We start from the raw sequence: 6,758 nt of genomic DNA, 5'->3' as shown, positions 1-6,758 counted from the left end.
TGGTTTTTGAATTCTCCACCATTATCATTTCGGATCTGAGCTAATTTTAGGTCTTTATCATTTTCAAGTTTTCTAACTAATGTTGAAAACATCTCAAAAGTTTCATCCTTACTACTCAGCAAGATGATCCAAGTGTACCTTGAAAAGTCATCTACAATGACCAAGGAAAATCTCCTACCACCCAAGCTCAGTGGCTGGACTGGTCCGAAGAGATCCAAGTGTAGTAACTCTAGTGGACGCTTGGTTGAGACAATATTTTTACTTTGAAAAGATTTTTTAGTTTGTTTTCCTTGCTGACAAGCATTGCATAATCGATTCTTTTCGAACTTGAGTTCGGGCAATCCTTCAACTAATTGCTTTCTTGCTAATTTGGCCAGGAGGTCCATGCTTACATGACCAAGTCTCCTGTGCCATAGCCAGGAATTTTCTTCCTTTGAGACTAAGCATATATTTTTTTTAAATTTCTTTTCCAGATTCAGCATAAAACATTGTCAACACGAGGGGCAGTTAAAATTAATTCATTTGTTTTACCCTCGAGTATTTTACATCCAGTGGCATCGAATACAACCTTCCTACCGCTGTCACACAGCTGAGCTACGCTCAGTAGGTTGTATTCAAGTCCTCTCTAGGGAGATTGACTCAATAGTAGGATTACCACCAATGGTTCCTGAACCTACTATCTTACCCTTTTTGTTGTCTCCAAAACTTACGCTTCCTCCTCGTTTAAGCTCAAGTGTGATTAACTGAGTTTCATTACCCGTCATATGCCTCGAGCATGCGCTGTCAATGTACCACAACTTTGACTTCTCAGCACACCTCAGGCCGACCTGCAATATAACTAGTTATCTTTAGGTACCCAAGTCTTTTTGGGTCCTCGTTTGTTAGGCACAACAGGTGATACATCATATTTAATCTTGTGACAGCACACATTGGTGGTGTGGCCAGTCTTCCCACAGAAGTCACAATGGACCTTCCTTTGGGGACGCCTTATTGGCGAGTCAGCACCATTGTGCTGAGCATGCCAACACACCTTAGTAGTGTGGCCTTTCTTCCTATAAAAGTCACATTGGACATTTCGCTGGGGAGTCTATTTCCGCTGACTAGTACCTGAGTACTCAGCGTTCTGATGGAAACTTTTCTTATTCGGAACCTTTAGCTGGTTCTGAATAGATGTGATGTCCTTCCTCAGTTTCTTAGAATCTGATTGGACCTCAGTGACATACCTATGCAAGATTTTCAGATTTTCATCTTGCCTAGTATTGTCCTGGAGAAGATGACGAAGGTCACTGAGTTTTACCTCCTCAATCTCATCACATCGCCTGCTGAGTGCTCGTACTTTCTTGTTACACTTTTTGACAAGTGTGTAGAGATCACTCAGGGCGTTAATCATATCATTCCTGAGCAAAGGTAGAGTTGTTACCTCAGTTAGTTGTTCCTCATTGTCAGATGCACATAAGGAGTCAGCTTGCTCAGAAAGACAGGGGTCAGCAGACTTATCCGTCATGAAGCAGATGTTTGCTGACTTAGTGGCTTCAGCTCCTGATAAGGATGATTCATCGATATCGCTCCAGGTAGCCACCATTGCGTTTCTACTGCTCTTCTTTTCCTTCCTCAGGGTAGGACAGTTGACTTGATATAGCTAGTTTGATGACATTCAAAGCATGTGATAGGCTTTGAGCTTTCCTTCTTGTATTTGCTGTCGCTTGACTCAGCTTTGTATTTGTCATTCTTGCAAAACAGCTTCTTCATCTTTCTTGTGAACATGGCCATTTCTTCATCATCAGATGAGTCACCATCAGTGGAGTCAGCTTTCATGACAAGAGACTTTTGCTTCTTGTCCTCAGCTTTCTCTTTCACCTCAAAGTTCTTCATTGAGATCTCGTGGGTCAGCAGAGATCCGATGAGCTCATCATATTTGTAGGTGGTCAGGTCTTGGGCTTCCTCAACGGCTGCCTTTTTTGCTTGCCAGCTTTGGGGAAGACTCCTCAGTATTTTCTTCACTTGATCTTCCTCAGTGAAGTTCTTGCCGAGCCTCTTGAGTTTGTTGATAATGTTGGTGAACCTTGAGTTCATGTCAGAAATTCCTTCACCATCATTCATCTCGAACAGCTCGTACAGCCTCATGTGTTGGTTCACCTTGGATTCCTTGACCTTACTGGTTCCTTCATAGGTGACCTCCAGCTTCTTCCAAATCTCATGTGCTGACTCGCAACCTGAGATTTTATTGTACTCTGCAGCATCTAACGCACAGTGAAGCATGTTTATAGCAGCGGCATGATTTTGTAGTTTCTTGAGGTCATCCTCTGACCATTTAGCCTCATCTTTGACAGATGTTTGTTCGTCAACAGTTTCAACAGGAACAAATGGGCCTTGGACTATAGAAAGCCATGCACTCATGTTTGTTGCCTGAATAAAGTTTTTCATTCTGTTCTTCCAAAAGGTATAGTTAGACCCGAAGAACAGAGGAGGCCTAGTAATGGAAAGTCCCTCAGGAAGCATCTGAGTTGTCTGATTTCCTGGGAGGAAACGAGTGCTGTTCTTAGCCATTTTGGGGATCAGCTCAAGATAGGTATATCTTGTTCAGTGAGCTGTTAAGCTCTGATACCACTTGTTGGTCCCATGTAACGTGACAATATTAGTTCCAAGGGTTTCACATTAGGCTGACTGTTAATTTCGAACTTAGACTTTCTCAAAGTCTTTTAGCATGGCGATACTGAGTAAGTTTTAGATACAAGCTTAGTCAACAGGTGACTGAGTCTGAATCTGTCCTTGAGTCAGGAGATAGCACTTGAGTCTATTCCTGAACTCAGCTTCTCAGTTCACTCAACTTAGCTTATGTTCTTTTTAGCGTTTTAACTAGGCAGTATTATAGCAAGCAATATGTTAAGGAGATAAGAGTTAGAAAGATATTACTCAGTGGACATATCCTGGTTCGGCCTCTCCACCTACGTTTAGTCCCCAGAATTCCTTCCGAGCTTTTCAGACTCTACTGAGCTCTTTAAAGGTAGATGTTAAGCCCAAAATATACGTAAAATGTCATTAATATTTACATCAGTTTTACTACGAATTTGTGCTGTTTATATCTATTTAGCGTACTTTTACGTCCGAATATGTTTCTTTTATACAAGGTACTTAAATATTTGGTAAAATCCAAATAGGAATGAAAAGAGGTCAAAAACGAAGGAAAAACCTTATAAAAGGAGTCAAAGACGACGAAAATCAAACGCACTTAAACGAAGACGAGGAACGAAGTCAGAGACGGAGAAAAACATCCCGTGTCATGACCGAGAATCCTCCATTCTCGGTCGCGACACACGTCGCCCAGGCATCCCTCCCTTTCGTTCGAAGGCTGAAAAACTGTTTCTCCATTCTCGGCCGAGAATTTACATTCTCGGTAAGTTCAGAAATTCAGGCAGCACAACATACACTTGTTCGTTTTCAAATAAGCACGTCCGTTCGATTGGATAAGAACGTCTCTTCGCAGCAGACACATTCCTTAAACACGACTCTTCAACGTCTATAAATAAAGAGTTGGTTTCAGAGTTGATATATGATTTTTTAGAGTTAAGATTTAGTACAGAATTAAGGCAGAAATTCTGAGTCAAACGATTCAGATTTAGAAGTTCGATTTTGTAAAAAACAATATGATGTACACACATTGTTTATCAAATAATTACAAACACAATAGCATTTAGATTTAGATTAATATCAGTTTATATTAGTTTACATTCTGGTAGTAGAAGTACCCGTCTCTATTCCGAAGATTCAGTGAGAAGATTAAGTAGCGGATTCGACCCACGAGCCTGACAAACTCTAACGAGGTTTGAGGAAAGGATTGACGACCCGGAACTCTCATGTCGTTTGAATGCTTCCATGCTTTTTATTCTCTGTAAACTTGTATCAAATTCATACTTCATCTAATAAAGTTCATGCAATTCAATAAATTTTTATGTAGCACTTCTGTAATTGATCCGAAGTGAGTTCTGGTGTTTTCATTAAAACGTAGTTAAATTCAATATCTTTACAAGGAAACTTTGTTGAACACTTAGGCAGATTAATTCTTATGCAAATAAGTGTTAATTTGATTAAGGTAGCAATCTATCCCGACCGTAGGAAGATTGTCTGCGGTCCAAAGCCCTTTAATTGAAGGAGTTTACGTTATTACATTTTTATAATTTATACAAAGTTTAAAGTTGTTTTCTTTGCTTAATGCAAACGAACACAATTATTCTCTTATTTTAAACACTAAACGTTTCTATTTTGTAATTCATATTCAAAACAGAATTGGTTTCTAACATTCTACATATTCTATCCTAATTCTTATTCAATCAATCTTAAAACCAATTTCAAATAACGATTATCTATTTATATAAACCTTAAGTCGTATTTAATCTACACATAAATAAGTTTTTGTTGAAAAACGTTCCCTGTGGGATCGATATCTTTTTATTACTACAAGCGAAACCGTGCACTTGCGGAAATCGCTCAACAAGTTTTTGGCGCCGTTGCCGGGGAACGCCAAAATTTTTAACAAAAATTTAGATTTTTCGTGTTTTATTTCGAATCTAGGTTTATACATACTTATTTTAACTTTTGTAATTTATTAATTTTAATTTACTAACATATTTATTTTTCAAATTCTGTTTTGAAGGTAGTTTCGGTTCATGTAAGATTTCAAGTTCATGCGCAGTTCTCGAAGTTCAGGCATTCCACCAAAACCGCTAGACCCAGAAATTGAAAAAACGATTAAAAAGAAAAAGAAAGACAAGAAAAATAAAAATAAACAAAATTCAGAACCACATCCATATAATATGGCAACACTTATGGATTACGCTAGGCCAGGAGTGGCCGGTGTAACACATAGCATAGTTAGACCCCAAATAAATGCAAACCAATTTGAAATTAAGCCAGCATTGCTTAATATATTGCAAAATAATGTAACATTTTATGGGTTGCCTAACGAAAATCCTAACACCCACTTGACAAATTTCTTAGAAATTTGCGACACTTTTAAAATACCTGATGTGACTGCCGAAGCAATCAAACTTCGCCTCTTTCCTTTCACTTTGAAGGATAGAGCCAAAGAATGGTTAACTTCTAGGCCAGGCGCAACATTTGAAACTTGGGACCAACTTGCCCAAGCGTTTTTATCAAAATATTTTCCTTTAGCAAAAACCGCAAGAGTCATAAAGGAGTTAACATCTTTTTTTCAAAATGATAACGAAACTCTTTATGAGGCTTGGGAACGTTTTAAACAACTTCAACGTTTATGCCCACACCACCAATTGCCCGATGCACTTTTAATGCAAACATTTTATAATAGATTAAATCCTACAACTAGAGGTTCATTAGATGCTATGTTGGGAGGGTTATTTATCAAGAAGACATCCGCCCAAGCAAGAGAACTTTTGGAGGAAATGGCAATCAACAACAGTATGTGGCCCGCAGAATGTGGACATATACCAGTGGCGAAACCATCATCCTCAACCACATCATCAGTTAAAGGTATAGTGAATCTTGATCCAGTTGAAATGTTACAAGCCCAATTTTCCGCCTTATCGCACAAAATTGATAGGTTTATGGCACCGTGCGATGCTAATGGTAATCCAATCCAAACGGATGTGGATTATGAAGCTATGAACGAGATTGAACAGGTAAATTTTGTCCAAGGGCAAAGCCAAACTAATAATCCTTATTCTAATACCTATAATCCTGGACCTCATCCTAACTTTAACTGGAAAGATAATAATAATAATGCAAATGCTAATCAAAATCGTACCAACAATTATCAAAATCAATCAAAAGATACGATTAGCACTTTATCTTCTAAAATCGACAAATTTATAGATGCTATCGGTGGAAAAATAAGTAATCACGACGATGGTTTTAAACGGACCGAGAATAAATTCCATCAGCTTATTAAAAACCACTCATCTAGCATCCATAATTTGGAGGTTCAAATTGGCCAAATTGCTAAATCAATTCCATCCCGAAAAGAGGGAAGTCTTCCCAGCCATACGGAAGAAAATTCGAAAGAGCATGTAAAGGCTATCACTCTTCGTTTAGGGAAAAATTACTTAGGTCCGGAAATGCCCGGAGATTCAACTTTACCAGGAACTGATTTACCAAAATCCAAAGAAGATACATTAAACACAAAAAGTTCACCAATTGACTCAAGTACAAAAACATTTGTATCCAAACCACCTTTTCCACACAAAGTCCGAAATAAGGACTATGACAAACAACTTTTAACATTTTTGGATAAACTTAAAAATTTGCACATTAATTTGACGTTTATGGATGCAATTACTCAGATTCCTAACTATGGTAAGTTCTTAAAAGATTTAATTTCAAAGAAAATTAGTTGGGAAGGAATTTCATCCATTTCGCTAACTGAGGACTGTAGTTCAATAGTGTCAAGAAATTTGCCTACTAAACTCAAAGATCCCGGATGTTTTACCATTCCGTGTAAGTTGGGAGATATTGAATTTCCAAGTTGTCTTTGTGATTTAGGAGCAAGTATAAACTTAATGCCGTTGTCTATTTTTAATAAGTTAGGTTTAGAAGAAGATATCAAACGTACCAATATGGTTTTGCAATTAGCGGATCAAACCACTAAGAGACCATATGGTATAATTGAGGACGTTTTAGTTAAAGTTGACAAATTTATTTTTCCTACCGATTTCATTATATTAGACTTTGCATATGACGTTAATTGTCCGCTAATTTTTGGTAGACCGTTTATGAACACGGGACGT

The 6,758-nt window shown here is 38.0% G+C and overlaps 1 non-coding gene across 1 annotated transcript; it reads right to left on the bottom strand.

The window, feature by feature from the left end:
• Window positions 1–5,180: 5,180 nt before the first annotated feature.
• LOC136228267 (small nucleolar RNA R71) lies at window positions 5,181–5,287 on the bottom strand. Its single transcript, XR_010688595.1, has one exon. It is a non-coding gene; the product is annotated as a small nucleolar RNA R71 (small nucleolar RNA).
• Window positions 5,288–6,758: the final 1,471 nt, after the last annotated feature.

The sequence above is a fragment of the Euphorbia lathyris genome, chromosome 4 (assembly GCF_963576675.1).
Source record: "Euphorbia lathyris chromosome 4, ddEupLath1.1, whole genome shotgun sequence".
NCBI classification, from domain to species: Eukaryota; Viridiplantae; Streptophyta; class Magnoliopsida; order Malpighiales; family Euphorbiaceae; genus Euphorbia; species Euphorbia lathyris.
The sequence above is the reverse complement of the archived record's forward strand: the minus strand, read 5'-3'. Positions and strand labels throughout refer to the sequence as shown.